The sequence below is a fragment of the Hemicordylus capensis genome, chromosome 15, assembly GCF_027244095.1.
Source record: "Hemicordylus capensis ecotype Gifberg chromosome 15, rHemCap1.1.pri, whole genome shotgun sequence".
NCBI lineage: Eukaryota > Metazoa > Chordata > Lepidosauria > Squamata > Cordylidae > Hemicordylus > Hemicordylus capensis.
In genome coordinates, this window is record NC_069671.1 from 4,065,598 (window position 1) to 4,081,021 (window position 15,424).

At 46.8% G+C, this 15,424-nt stretch overlaps 1 protein-coding gene across 1 annotated transcript in view; it reads right to left on the reverse strand.

Annotated features, from left to right (window-relative positions):
• Window positions 1-15,424, reverse strand: part of RTN4R (reticulon 4 receptor) — a 130,368-nt gene that overhangs the window by 27,582 nt on the left and 87,362 nt on the right. The window lies entirely within an intron of this gene.

The window sequence follows — 15,424 nt, forward strand, 5'->3', positions numbered from 1 at the left end:
CATAGCTGCCTATGAATGAGATTACATAACTGTCACTCACTGGCACCGGACAAGCCTTAGAATTTGTGGATCAATCCAGTGATGAACATCTTGTTTAAGCTGAATGTTGGAGAATCACATATTTCCTCTCTTTCTCTCTCTGCTCATTAAGTTCACAAGAGGCAACGCACCTTGAGAGAGGCAGAACCACCAGCAGAAGAGGACTCCCTCTAGAACTGAGCCAAAACTGATCACAGATATATACGGGCCGTTCTCATGATCAAACATGAGGTGGGGCAGGTGGGCACGGAGGAAGCCTTGCAAAGCTTACCTCCCCACCCCAGACAATTGCCCTGTGGTGCTGGGAACGTGGATCATGTGCCCAAATGCTCAGCTGCTGCCCCTTACAATTTGGAGACATATGGGGGGGCAGGATGAATCATCCAGCCCCCAGATATCCCACAATGCACTGCTCAAGTGCAGAGTGTATTGTGGGGATCACTGTGGTGATGACTGTGGAAGAGAGCTGGTCTTGTGGTAGCAAGCATGACTTGTCCCCGTAGCTAAGCAGGGTCCACCTTGGTTGCATTTGAATGGGGGACTAGAAGTGTGAGCTCTGTCAGATATTCTCCTCATGGGATGGGGCAGCTCTGGGAAGAGCAGAAGGTTCCAAACTCCCTCCCATTGAGAACCCAAGATTCTCAACCTTGTGTCCCCAGAGGAGAGCTGGTCTGGTGGTAGCAAGCATGACTTGTCTCCTTAGCTAAGCAGGGTCTGCCCTGGTTGCATGTGAATGGGAGACTAGAAGTGTGAGCACTGGAAGAGATTCCTCCTCAGGGGATGGAGCCGCTCTAGGAAGAGCAGAAGGTTCCAAGTTCCCTTCCTGGCAGCATCTCCAAGATAGGGCAGAGAGAGATTCCTGCCTGCAACCTTGGAGAAGCCACTGCTGGTCTGTGTAGACAATACTGAGCTAGATAGACCAATGGTCTGACTCAGTATATAGCAGCTTCCTAAGTTCATTTTAATTCACGGTTCCCCAAAAGGGTTCGCTGGCTCAAACGGTGCCTTATGGAACTCAGAGGGGGTAGGAAGCCCCCGAACCCCGCTGCCCCAACCACTCCGTGACAGTGCCGGTAACTGTTGGAGGGCTCCCGGATCATTGGCAGGGAGTGCGGGTCACCGGCTCTCCTCGCAAACCCCCTTCCGGCTCTACACACATCTTTTTCTAATTTTCAGTTTTAATTTGGAGCTAATCATTGTGGTTTTTAAGAGAATTAACTAAATTTAGTTAATGTTATTACTTTTATTGTATCTGTGTCTATCTTATTGTTGTGAGCTGTACATACATACATACACACGGATCGTGAGTAAAGCCTTTGTGTGCTGTTTTTCTCAGCCTGTGTTTTCGGGAGGAATAAACACCAAACCCTTCTTTCTCCATTAAAGTTGCTTCCTATACAATTACTTCTAGAGGATAACTAATTCCTCTGCCGCACGGTCCTCTTTGACGGTTTGCCACGAGAGCACTTTCCTAGCGGTCTGGCTCATATCCAGGACCGGGAAAAGACAGGCCCGCTGCTTTCAATTTTCAAAGCAGACACCCCTCGGTGGCCTTTATAGTCGAACAGGAGAAAGGCGTGAATAATGCTCCTGGTTGCCACCAGGAGGTTCCCCCCTTTTTGCTCGGAGTTCAAGCTGCAAGCCCCAAATGGCACAGAGCAACCGCCAATATCTCCCTGCACTGGGTCGCTGGAGGCGCACGAGCCTACCGCCGACAGCTTTGCGAGAGCTCTGTTATTCCTAGCTCTGCCCTTCCGCGGACAACTCCCGCCCTCCTTTCGGTTCCATTCCTCTTTTTCAAACCCCGCAAACAGCCGCTTTGCTCCCACACGCTCCACGGAGGAGCTAATTACCAAACTTGCCATTCCAGGCACGGGCACGACCGGGGAGGTGGAGTTGTACACCTTCCCTCGTGTGGTTCCAGCAGCATGTTCTGCGGCTGCCGCTGCGGCGAGGAATGGCTTTTAATGAGAGCGGCTCTAATCAGAGACTGCTCATCACAGAGCCCATCAAAAGCAAACCTGCCTTTCTGGCTGCTAATAAAATCATTAACAACACAGCCCCATCAAAAGGAGGGAGGAAAACTAGAGGGTGTTGGGGACTCAGGAGTGTGTTGATAGTAACGCAGAAAGCTGCCATTTACTGAGTCAGACAGCTGGCCAATCTGGCTCAGTATTGTCTACACGGACTGGCAGCGGCTTCTCCCAGGTTGCAGGCAGGAGTCGCTCTCAGCCCTATCTGGAGATGCTGCCAGGGAGGGAACGTGGGACCTTCTGCATGCAAAGCAGATGCTCTAACACTGAGCTGTGACCAAAGGTAAATTGGGGCAGACTCTACCTAGCAAAAGGAACAATTCATGCTTGCTACCACAAGACCAGCTCTCTTAGGCATAGGAAGATAGGCAGCTGCCATATAATGAGTCAGACCCTTGGTCCATCTAGCTCAGTATTGTCTACACAGACAGGCAGCGGCTTCTCCAAGGTTGCAGGCAGGAATCTCTCTCAGCCCTATCTTGGAGATGCTGCCAGGGAGGGAACTTGGAAGTTGGAACCTAGATGCTCTTCCCAGAGCACCTCCATCTCCTAAGGGGAATATCTTACAGTGCTCACATGTAGTCTCCCATTCAAGTGCAAACTAAGGCAGACCTTGTTTAGCAAAGGAGACAATTCATGCTTCCTACCTCAAGACCAAGCCACCTAATGGCTCAGCAGGGAAATGACTTGATTAGCAAGCCAGAGGTTGCCGGTTCAAATCCCCGCTGGTAACACCTATATTGGGCAGCAGCGATATAGGAAGATGCTGAAAGGCATCATCTCATACTGCACGGGAGGAGGCAATGGTAAACCCCTCCTGTATTCTACCAAAGACAACCACAGGGCTCTGTGGGCACCAGGATTTGACACCAACTCAACGGCACATTGTACCTTTACCCCAATACTAGCTCTCCTCCTCCTCTTCATGGAAGGGGAGGCAGCCTTTTAGGTACTTTGGACCCAAGTCCAAATATCTTGAACTGAACCTGGAAGTAAAGCAGAAGTCCGTCCATTTGCAGCAATATTGGTATTACATGGTCCATTGGGCCAACCTCACATAATTCTAGCTGCTGCGTTCTGTACTAGGAGAACCTTCCGGATGCTCTCCAAGAGAGCATACCAACCCCATAATGCCTACACACAGAGAAATGAAATGACTATTGGAAGGTTGCTTTAAAAATTTGCATATCTACAGTTCTTGAATGTATAATGAAGAAGTCGCAATTCCAATTTGCAGTTTGAGCACAACGTTCTGACTCATCATTCAAATGCTTTAGACTTGTTGGCGTCTTAGCCTCCATTGTTGTGGCAGGCATCAACTGTGAAATCTCATCAGTTGCCAACGAGTAGATACCACGTGCGTATCAGCTCTCAAATACTAAAATGCGACTCTATGTCAAACGCAAAACACTGACAAATATTGAAATGAAAGATACATTTGAAATGTCAAATACAGATCTCAAATGTTTGGTTAGATACTGGGCAAATCTTCAAAGATTCAGAGAACACATGTAAGATATTTGAAATAAAGATTCACAGAAGAGGATTCAGAGGGGCAGTTTGAGAGCACAGCCTCTGTTTCAAAACCTCGAGGAAAACTTCATTTCATCAGGCAGATTGTTCCACTGTTAAACAAATCGTAGAGTTAGGAATTCCTCTAAATGTCTAGACTAAATCTGCTTTCTTGTAATTTTAACTCACTGGCTCCAGTCCTGCCCTTAGGAGGCAATAGAGAATAAGACTACAACTACAAGTACTTGTATACTAGGGATGTGCGAATCGATTCATGGCCGAATTGATTCAGCTTGAATCTCATCGATTCAAGTGAATCAACCTCGAACAGAATCACCCTGGAAGGCATTGACCAGATTTGAGGTTGAATCAAATCACCCTAGAGCCAAACTCAAATTGATCAGCAATCCATGCCTCCATTTTGTTCTGATTGTAATTTCTGTAATTATTTCTGCCATAGGGAATAATGGGGATTCGAAATGACCCATAATTCCCCATGGGTCACTACCTAGGGACACCAAAATGGGTTGGGTGGTTTTAGGAATGTTTATGTGTTGGGGATTCTCTGTTTGTAATGACTTCTTTATAGGGAACAGCGCATGCTGGGCATGTCGCACTCACGCGTGCCCAACATGTACGCAAGCGAGTGTGATGTGTGCGTGAGCGAGCATGATGCATGCACACACACCTGACATGCACACGAGTGAGTGTGATGTGCGTGCACATGAGCATGACGTGCGCACTCACGCTGGGTACCTCTGGTCACTTCTGGTCCAATGAGGCAATGGGGAGGCAGGGAGGTACACTTCTGTCCTGTTGGACCCTTTTAAACTGCAGGGCCAGCAAGGGAAATGTGGCGGGAGGAGAAAGAGCACCATCCGCTACTCTTAAAGGTATCCACCCTCCGCCGGTTCCGTGCACATTCCTAAGCCTCATATGGTTGTGTGAAAGGGCTGTTATCTTCTATCCAACAGCCCCTTAGATATTCAAGATGGCTATCATGTTTCCCCTTAGTTGGATTTCCTCAGAGGTTCATACGAGTGGTAGCATCTGGGAATCAGGTGAGATTGTCCAGGGATCAGGCCTAAGCCAAGGAGGATTCCCAGTCTGTCACATACACCCGGGACTTCCATTGTTAGGTTTTACAATGGAGCTAGATGCATTTCATTATTGTTAGCAAATGGCTCCCAAGCCAGGAGACCATTGTTATGAGTTAGGGGTCGTTTACTCCCTAATTAAGGCTGTAATTCTTCATGTGTTCCCAGTGTAGCTCTTGAGCAAATGAGTTGGAAAGTAATTAATTTCAGAAGCACCCTCCCCTGCTTTTCTGCATTTCTCAAATAATTGTGGTGTGTGCACAAGCGTAGACAGGAGATGATATTAATGGGCCACGAAATTGGTCACCCTCTCCACCCCAGGAAAGCAGTGAATGCCCAAACCATAAAGCAGGGTACCCTGCTAGACTACAATGGACAACACAGACACAAACAACGTTGCTGGGAGAACGTCTGGTTGGCTAAGCATCAACCATGATTTCTTTGAATACAACGCCCCAACCTTAAAATATGCTATCAGTTAATTTCGCATTCATCTCCTGAGAAAAAACCCACTCCCCATTTTCAGCTGCTCTGTGACTTTCTGCCAAACAGAAGCTGCAGTCTGCATGCACAAATATGTTCCCAGCTACCATAGGAACCCGTCCCCAGTTCTGAGAGTTGTTGATTTGAGAAGGAGACTTCCTCCTTCCTGAATATTCCTGACCGTTACCTTGCATCCTGGCATATGAAGCTGTCATTACAGTTTCCTCTCTCCAAATCCAAGGGTGGAAAAAGGTAGGAATGAATAGTCTTCCTCTAGGGTGCAGCCAAATATTATTTGTCACTGGAGGGCATAATTTCCCCCTACGATAGGAATGTGAGCATCGATTCGGGTACAAAACTATTTGTACCCGAATCTACCTGTTTTGGATGATTTGTGGACAAAACAAATCACCCCTGTGAAAGCTGGCCAGATTCGGGTCCAAAACAAATCGCCCAGATTTCAGACCTGAAAAATGTGTAGATTCAGACCTCCATTTTGTGGCAATCTCTCTTGCGGTCTCATTTTGTGTCAAGAAATATTTTTGAAAATCCCAAGCTTCAAATTGGTGACTTACAGGGTGCAACATTTGGCTGGCGATTCCCCCCACCCCGGTTCCAGATTGGCTCATTTCCATCCAAATCTCTCACAATCAGTGAGAAGAGCCTGGATGGGGTTTGTGGGGAGAGCGGGCTAAGCCCATTCTCCCCGCAGATGAGCAGTCAGTCTGCTCCAGGTGGCTGCAGCAACCACCAAGCAGCCAGCTCAATCACGGAGCCGGTGGGGGCTGGGAGTTTGGGAGGTGCGCAGAGAGACTCCCAAGCGGGGGTCTCCTTGTGAGTTGTTGCAGCGCGAAGCCACGCCACGGCAACTCACAATTTTAAAAACCGGGTTTGCTGCATGCTCGCTCCGCAAACCCGGTTTAAGGGGGGGTAGTTTGGCGGGTTAACCGCATGGAGGACACGGTCCAACCGCCATGGTTCTCACGATCCACCGAAATTGGGCTAAACTCCCCTAGCCCGATTTTGGTGGACCGTGAGAATAGCCTCAGTGTCGACAATTCTTGCTAAGCAAGGTTGACCAAGTGTCTGACTCAGTCGAAGACCACTTCCGGTGTTACTATACCCAGTCCCAAAAGTTTCTTGTTTCTGTTTCTACATGCTCCAGTTGGAATTGGCTGTAAAAATAGAACAAGAAAAGGGACAAACATGAAAGAATGGGAGGGGGAGCACAGAGAAGAATAGGGTTGTGATGTTTTTGCTTCTCTCTACAAGTCATTTATGTGCTCTGCAACTTAAGATCTGAAAGGAAGCATGTTGGCATTGCACAGATGCACCTTGGAGCAGAAACCAAGACATTTTAGCACATGAGACCTCCTTAAAGTGCTGGTTGCTTCAATCTGTTTGAAATTCAAATGCCAGGACTATAGTCAGTGGCTGGTATGCTCACTGCTTTATTTTTTAATAGAGTGCTTTTGCGTTGGAGTGAAACAGCGAGGGAATGCCTGGCCTCAAATGCATTCAGAAAATACCCTGGGGACTTGCTGAGTCACTCATCAGGTTATTAAGGTGTGGGATACTTCCACAGCAGATGGAAAGCTGAAATTGGATATAGGTAAACCTGCAGCCGCAATTACCAAACAAAATCTAAAAATAGGAAACTTTCGACATCTAGCAGTGGCAACATGGGACATAAAAATATTCCGCAGAGCAAGCCAAGCCACATTTGGATTTGTACCATATTTATCCAAATAGAAGAAGACCCTGAATTTAAGACTACCCCCTTAAAAATATATATATAGGGGCCATTCATACAACCTACTGGCGGGCGGGCAGGCTGGGTGAAGATTTTGCCCAGAAGAAACCTTGCCTCCTCCCCCCTCCCGCCACAGACAATCACGTGGTGCTTGGTGGGAGCACGGAGAACTCTCCCACTCAGTCAGTGCTGCTCCATGCAGCATAGAGCAGGGCAGATTGCTCTGAGGCTAGGACTTCTTGTCCTAGCTCCCGGGTATCCCACAGTGCACTGTGCGTGAAGCACGGTACACTGGGGGGTTCCCCCAGGGGGCTGGTGCTCTAGGCCCCCCATCTCTGTGTCAGCCATGAGCTGCAAGTAGCCTGTTCTGGCACACGATCCCAGCAGCCAGGTTAATGGCGCCCTTGCACCCTTAACCTGGGCTAAGAGCCAGGCTTCGGCACTAGATTTGGTGCTGCATCAGGAGCCACTTGGATCCTGGCATTTCTCACAGGCAAGCCCAGGCTTGACTGCCTAAGTCTCAGCTTGGCTGCTCGTGAGAACAGCCTCATTAGTTAAAATTAGGTTATACCTATATTTACCCCAAAGGAAGAGGACTAAAATTCAAAGAACTTAGAAAGAACCTAGTTTGGGATTCAGATAAATACAGTGAAGCTCTCCACATGAGCAGTGTGGAGAGCCTGCAGGGCTTGTGTGGGGAGAGCAGGCTTGGCCGATCACACAATTACCGGCTCCGTCACGGAGCTGGTAGGGGTAGTGGGGATCAGGGGGCTGCCTGGCCCCCGGAAGTCCCAGGATGCCCCGCGTGAGTGCGTGGAGTATTCTGGGGGAGACCTGAGGCCTGGAGGCTTGCTGTAGCCTCCCAGTTGGGGGTCTCCTCACGAGTCGCCATGGTGCAGAGCTGTGCCATGGTGACTCATGATCTGAAAAACAGGGTTAGTGGAGTGCTTGCTCTGCTAATCTCATTTAACGGGGGGCAATTAGGCAATTCACATACATTGGGGAAACCCTTAGCCCAGTTTCCTCCGCATGTGTGAATTGCCTATATGACTGCAACACAGGCGTGCATGCAAGAGTCTATTGGCCTGTTCACACAGCCATTAAAATCAGGGTAGGAGCTGGGTTACCCAGCATTACATGATTGTGAGAACTCACACAAGTCCCTCCAGCCCAAGTTGCTCAAAGCAGGGTAACACAGCTTTTCAACCCTACTCTTAACCAAGATAGGAGAAGAGAGCTCTCCTACCTTGTTGCTTTCCTGGTTGTGGATGAACCTTGCTTACCAAAGGGAACATGTTTGCTACCACTAGACCAGCTGTCCTCCCAGATGGATAGGGATGGATAGGGCCATTTGCAACCCCCTACTCAATAAAGAGAATCACCTCCTGTTCTGTTCTGTTCTGTTCTGTTCTGTTCTGTTCTGTTCTGTTCTGTTCTGTTCTGTTCTACAACTCCCATAATCCCTGAAGGCCATTGTGGCTGGGGATGATGGGAGTTTGTCCAATGACATCTTATGTAGCTAGCTGCCAAGGGCAATGCCCACTACTGCCCTCCACTGAAGGAGGCCAGTATTTCACTTCTGCCATGCTCCCATTTCCTAGTAGCCTGCATATTCTTAATTGGCAAAATTAGGAGGCTGATTTGAAGATTTATCAACTCCTCGGAGTCTAATTTCCTGCCCCATAAATAATGCAGCAACGGCAGCAGCAGTAGCCAGCACTTCAAAGCAGACAGATATTCTGGTTTCCATCACATTGTGAAAAGCCCTTGCTGAGACTTTTCTCCGACATCCCCCACCGACTGCACCAAATCATTTCTCACATCATCTGATTAAACTTGCACGTTAGAGGGATGGAAATTGGAGAGGAAGGCTTTGCCTCGGCAGGTGAGATCACACCTTTGGATGAGTGCTGTTGATGTAAGAGAGCACAGGGCCCTGGGGAATAAGTGCCCCTTGCTTTCCTCCTATAAACACAACCTTACTTACAAAATGCAGCTTTCAGATAGGCACATTGGATTGAAAGTCAAATGCCCCCCAAAGGTGGGTGCTGCTGCCTGGACATGACTTAAGACCACTTCCCCATTTTTGTGAGGCTAATAATAGGATTTCATGCATGGAAAATACCTTGGAGGTTTTCTAGTCCATCCCTGCTAAATTCAGGAGACTACGTCATCAGCATCCCTGACCGATGGCCATCTAGACTCTGTGTGAAAACCTCCAGTGAAGGTTTTCCCCACCACAGCTAGTGGAAGGCTGTTCCACTGGCTAACAGAGCTGTGCCTCGTAACATCCTGCACATCAGCTGTATCTCCCAAGACGTAGCCCACAAACTTGCCCTAGCACAGTCTGCCCCACATGAAGCACAGATTAGGAGGATCCTTCTCAGGGGGTCAACTTTCCCCAGTTGCATGTAGCATTTGCCTGCCCAGCAGTTCCACCCTGGACCCACAGCCCATCTGGGTGCAGGAGATCCCAGAAGTACTGGTGCCATGATGCAGTCTCAACCATGATATAAGAATCGTATGCTCTGTGGAAAGAAAGGCACCCTTCATCCATCCCAGAACACGAGAGAATTGGTCGGGCTTTCCCAGGTTTCACACTTCCTTGGCTTATGCCTCAGTCAATGTAAATAATAATCCTTGTTTGATTCTCGGCTTGGCCTGGCCTGGTTACAGAGGCTACAGAATGATATGAGGTCCCAATCCATAGGAGATGGTAGCATCCATTTGGCTGCAGGTTGTTTTTCAGAGGATAGGAACATATTATTTATTTATTATTTATCAAATTTGTACACCGCCCCAAACTTTCATCTCTGGGTGGTTAACAGCAGCATAAAACAAGTTAAAAACAAATACAAAAACCTTAAAACAATTTAACAATTTAAAAATAAACCAGAGATTAAAACCTAAATAAAAATTCAGGGAACTGAGAAAGGTTGGGCGAAAAGATGTGTTTTCAGGTGTTTTTTTTATTTTAATTGCCAGAGATGGGGAGGATTGTATCTCAGCAGCGAGCGCATCCCACAATCTTGGGGTAGCAACCAAGAAGGCCCGTCTCTATGCAGCCACCGAACGAGTTGGCGGTAACTGGAGACGGACTTCCTCAGATGACCTCAATCTGCTGTGGGGCTCGTAGTGAAGAAGACGCTCTCTACATAGGGCTTGGGTGGGGGTTGGTGAACAAGGACCGTGGTGGAATGAGGAACAGTTGATTCCCAGCGGAGCACCACTTTCATGCTGAAAATATTTTGGAACATTTGGGGCTCTAGAGGTATGGATTTTGTACTGAAACAATCCTCATGGTGCAGTGGTCCCTTGTTGCACTTTTAAGTGAGCAGATGGTTCCCCTTCCAAAGCAGAGGCTGGCGCATCAAGTAGCTTCTCCCCTTGTTTGGAACCCAGTTTGAGGCAGAAGAGACGGCTGTAACTTGTGTGACAATTCTAAAGAAAATGCCATGTGATCAGCTTTCGACAATGAGTTCTAAACTGTTGGCTGGGATACACGCCAAGTTAACCCAACAGTGTATTTCAGAGGGTTGACATCTCTCCATTTCCTCTGTCATCAACCTGCTAGTGAACACACCTACAAGGGATGTGGAAGTCTTCTGAGACCACAATGTTCCCGCCGTGTGCGTGGGAGTCTGCTTTAAACTTTGGAAGGATGATGTTTTATTTAAACACAAAGGCCCAAGAAACCAGTTCATTTCAGATAAATCCTTTGTTGAAAAATATGCCAGAGTACTTTTCTTTTTGCCCAAATCCATCTCCCTTCAGTACCACCCCTCCCACTGATTCAATTAGTTCTCTGCTCAGTATTATTGTATCTGCAGGAATGGCATGTAATTCTCCAATGCAAACACAGTCTTTTTAATTTCATTTTGGGATCATGGATGGAAACAAATTTATTAACCAAAGCAGCATAAATAACGTTTCCAAGCTCTTCTGTGTTATTAATATTCTCCGGTTCTTTGTGAGCATGTCCCAGGAGCCTGCTAGGAGGGAGCAGGGAGGTAATAGCTAGGCTTTATTAGAAAGCGACCATCAACTAGGGTTGCTTTGTGGAGCCAGATGGGCTTCTTTCATGGCAGGTAAAGGTAATGTTGTGCCAGTGTTGACTGATGTGGGGAAGAGAGCTGGTCTTCTGGTAGCAAGCATGACTTGTCCCCTTAAGCTAAGCAGGGTCCACCCTGGTTGCATATGAAAGGGAGACTAGAAGTGTGAGCACTGCAAGATATTCCCCTTAGGGAATGGAGCCACTCTGGGAAGAGCATCTAGGCTCCAAGTTCCTTCCCTGGCATCTCCAAGATAGGGCTGAGAGAGATTCCTGTCTGCACCTTGGAGAAGCCGCTGCCAGTCTGTGTAGACAATACTGAGCGAGATGGACCGATGGTCTGACACAGAATATGGCAGCTTCCTATGTTCCTATGACTCCTGGAGACCACAGAACCATGTGGTTTTCTTGGGCAGAATACAGGAGGGGTTTACCATTGCCATCTCCCACACATTATGAGATGATGCCTTTCAGCATCTTACTATATCACTGCTGCCCAATATAGGTGTTTCCCATAGTCTGGAAAACCTACCAGTGGGGATTCGAACCAGCAGCCTCTTGCTCTGTCCTTGGAGTGAAGTGTGTGCGCGCGCGCACACACATGCTCCACAAAATAGTACAACCACAGAATATGCCCATGCTCAAAATCAAAGGACATCCAGGTCAAATTCACTCCAGACTTATTGCTGGAAATAGATGATATTCTTCAGATTGCAATCCTAAAATATGCTGTTTCCTCCTGGTACATAAGAAGCTGCCATCGACTGAGTCAGACCCTTGGTCCATCTAGTTCAGTATTGTCTACACAGTCTGGCAGTGGCTTCTCCAAGGTTTTCAGACAGTAGTGTCTGACAGCCCTATCTTGGAGATGCCAGGAAGGGAACTTGGAAGGTTCTGCATGCAGGCATGCAGATGCTCTTCCCAGAGCAGCCCCATCCTCTAAATGGAATATCCTACAGTGCTCGAATCCCTGCTGGTATGTTTCCCAGACTAAGGGAAACTCCTATATCAGGCAGCAGCAATATAGGAAGATGCTGAAAGGCATCATCTCACACTGTGAGGGAGGAAGCAATGGTAAACCCCTCCTGTATTCTACCAAAGACAACCACAGGGCTCTGTGGTCGCCAGGAGTCATTACTGACTCGACGGCACACTTTGCCTTTACAGTGTTCACACATGTAATCTCCCATTCAAATGTTAACCAGGGCAGACCCTGCTTATCATGAGGGACAAGTCATGCTGGCTACCACAAGGCCATCTCTCCTCTGGTATTTCAGCTTCCTCATTTTTTCTCGTAGTTTGAGCTTCCACCCTCTGAATTCTGGTGAAACGGCCTTTGCCAAAATCACTGACAATCTCCTCATGGCCAAATATTGGATAGCATTGATTGGTGTCAGGATGCACCTGGGCTCTGACCTGAGTGAGACCCTTTTGGAAGAAGAGGATGAGTACGCCCAGCCAAAAAATCACTGAAAGACTCCTGGATCCAATAAAACCTGAGCAGCCAAAGTTTACCGCCCCCTCAAACGGTAGAACCCTGGAGCTCTGAGCAGCCCTGAACAAGCCTCTGTCCTGTCCCTAGAATACCTTCAGGTACTCTCAGGACTCCACGAGCAAAAGTGATACTTCACCAGTGTGAAACCCTAATACTGGAGTTGAAATGCTTGGCTGAGTGCTCACGGCCTTCCTACCAATGAGCCTACTTGGGAGGATAGGTAGGCACATGCTTTAAATAGGAGCCAGCCCAAGTTCCAAGAAGAGGAAGGACTCTTGAGTCCTACAAAGCTCCTCCATTTTCAGCCAACATTGACTGGTATACCAACTTGCCTCCAGCTGCTGCCTTCCTAGACCTGGGTTGTCTAGCAAGGCGGTGAGACCCGGTTCCCTACATGCCTTAGGCATCTATGACTGGTTCTTTTTCTGTCAACTCGCACATTAAATATTTCAATTGTTTGGGGAAACCCCTTTTCTTTCTGAGGTTCCTCAGGGTTCTGCCTTTCTGTATCCTTGGGTGACCTCCTCAAATGTCACAACTTCTGATTCTACTACCTATACCAGATGCATTGCTATGATGGAGTGGTGGACATATTACAAGGCTTGTGCAAATTCCAGGGACTGCCAGAGGCTTATCCCCCTGACCTCATCCTCTGTGACCTACACCTTGGGGCAACCAGAAACCGGGCACCCAATGCCTCCAAGATGCACTGCTGCCACCTCCCACTGCCGCCAGGCATGAGGCCCGCCTGCCTTCATGGCCATCATTAGCCATCTGGCCCACCTATCCCCTTCACTGTAGTCAGTCTACCTCCCTTGGCCAGCCACAAAGCTGCATTTCCAAATTCAAAATGAATGTCATATTTCCTCAAAACTAGGGATGTACATGAATCAGATTTTGCTATTTGATTTGACCTCAAATTGAAGCATATCATCTCAGATCTAATTGATCTAACTGGCACACCCCTACTGACTACCAGCAGAGGGTTGCTGGTTAACCTTAAAATGGGCCGGTTTGGAGGTTTGGTCCATGATTGAACTGAACCAGGCCCAGTTTGGACAAACCAGTTTGGGAAGGAACTTTGCCTAAGCATTGTGAAAGTGTTATTAACTTTCTGCAAACAAAGAAGAATGTGACTTTAAGTTTTGTACAAGAACATTTGTTGGAGTTTGGTCTGAAAGAACAAACAGAAAGGGAAGAAACAGGCCAAAATTATGCTCACAAACTTACTAATGGCAGGCAATGTTTTGTGTGCAGAAGTAAATCTCATTGAAAGAGTGCATGTCTCAACAGAGAACAGAAAAACAATTTCCAAGAGAAGAAGATAGATAAGGATAAATCGCAGAAAGGTGGATTTTTTTAAAAAAAACCAAACAGACTTCTGCATATAAAAATGAAAGTAAAGGAAAGAAAAATGGATAACAGAAAGGTGTGTACTGCAAGATAAATTATTAGCAGAAGCAGAGGTGTACTAAGGTAATTTTGGAGCCTGGACCTAAAGGCCTTTGGAGGCCCCCTCCACTGGAGCCCCCCTCCACTGGAAGTTAAGCACCATCCCCCTACACACACACACACCAAGATAAACATAGTATTTTTAACATGAGGATTCTTGAGGGCACAAACAGCACTGAACTCACAAGAATGTATGAATATAAAACAGGTATATTCATGCAAATATGCATTAGCAGAAACATTTCAACACTCAGATTAAAATATTCCCATCCCACATATTTCTTTCCCCACTCCCCTCTCTGTCTCTAAAGCACCCAGCACAAGTCATAATCACATACAGCCAGCACAGTGTGGAACAGTGGTGACCACACCACCAGGACAGACTAAGGAGGATTGGGGGGGAGAGAGAGTGTGGAGGCCCTGGACTTTGGCCCCGAAGTCCAGGGGTAAGAGTGCCACTGAGCAGAATTAATACAAACCGCCACTGAGCAGAATTAATACAAACCGCCACTGAGCAGAATTAATACAAACCAAAGTAAAAACAAGATATTTGCAGACAGTGGAGCAACTTCACATTTCTTTAACAATCTACAGGATTTCTCAGACATTGATATGAACTATCAAGTTGAAATATTATTGGCAAATAGTCAATTTCTGAAGAAGGAAAAGGCACAGTTCTTCCAAAATGTTATGTTGGGGCAGGTGAAATAAATGAAGTAAGCATTCCAGATGCCTATTAGCTGTCATGTTTTCAGAATAGTTTAATGAGTGTGAAAACAGCCACCAAAGGGGGCTGCAGAATTATTTTTAGAAGAAATCGCTGTTTTGTGCTTAAAGGAGGCGAGTTAGAGCTGTGTTAGAAGACAACAAGATTTATTAAGTTGATTGTAGAAGCGAGTTGGGAAATGTAGCAAGTGGTTGTGTACCATGTACACAAGGACTGCATAAACTTATGGCATCATCATCAAAGTAAAGGTGGCAACCAAGCTGGAAAAGGAGCAGTCATGCAAGTTTGAAGGCAGGTGCATTGAGTGTGTTAAAGTGAATGCTATCAGAAATGCATCCTCTTCAAACATGGAAATTCAGTCTAGTGAGGTCTTGGACTTAATCTATAGCGATATTCATGGTCCCTTCCTAGTGAAAACACCAGGGAGAATTTTGTTTTTTAAAAATTTTTATTGATTACGTGTGTGTGTGTGTGTGTGTGTGTGTGTGTGTGTGTAGAAAAGTGAAGTACTGATGAAACTCTGAGAGTATGTGAGCTGAGTCACTAACAGATTTGCGGAAAAACCTAAGACTTTGTATAGTGACAATGGCAGTGTGAATACTGTGGAAATGACATTGAGCAATACATAGAAGAACAGGGAATTAAGTATGAAAGAACAATTCCCTATCCTCCAGATCTAAATGGCATAGCTGAGAACTTTACATGAACTGTGCAGAAACAATATGAATTGCCTTTTTTTCTTGCCACTGATGGATATATATATCCACTGATTTTTTCTTACT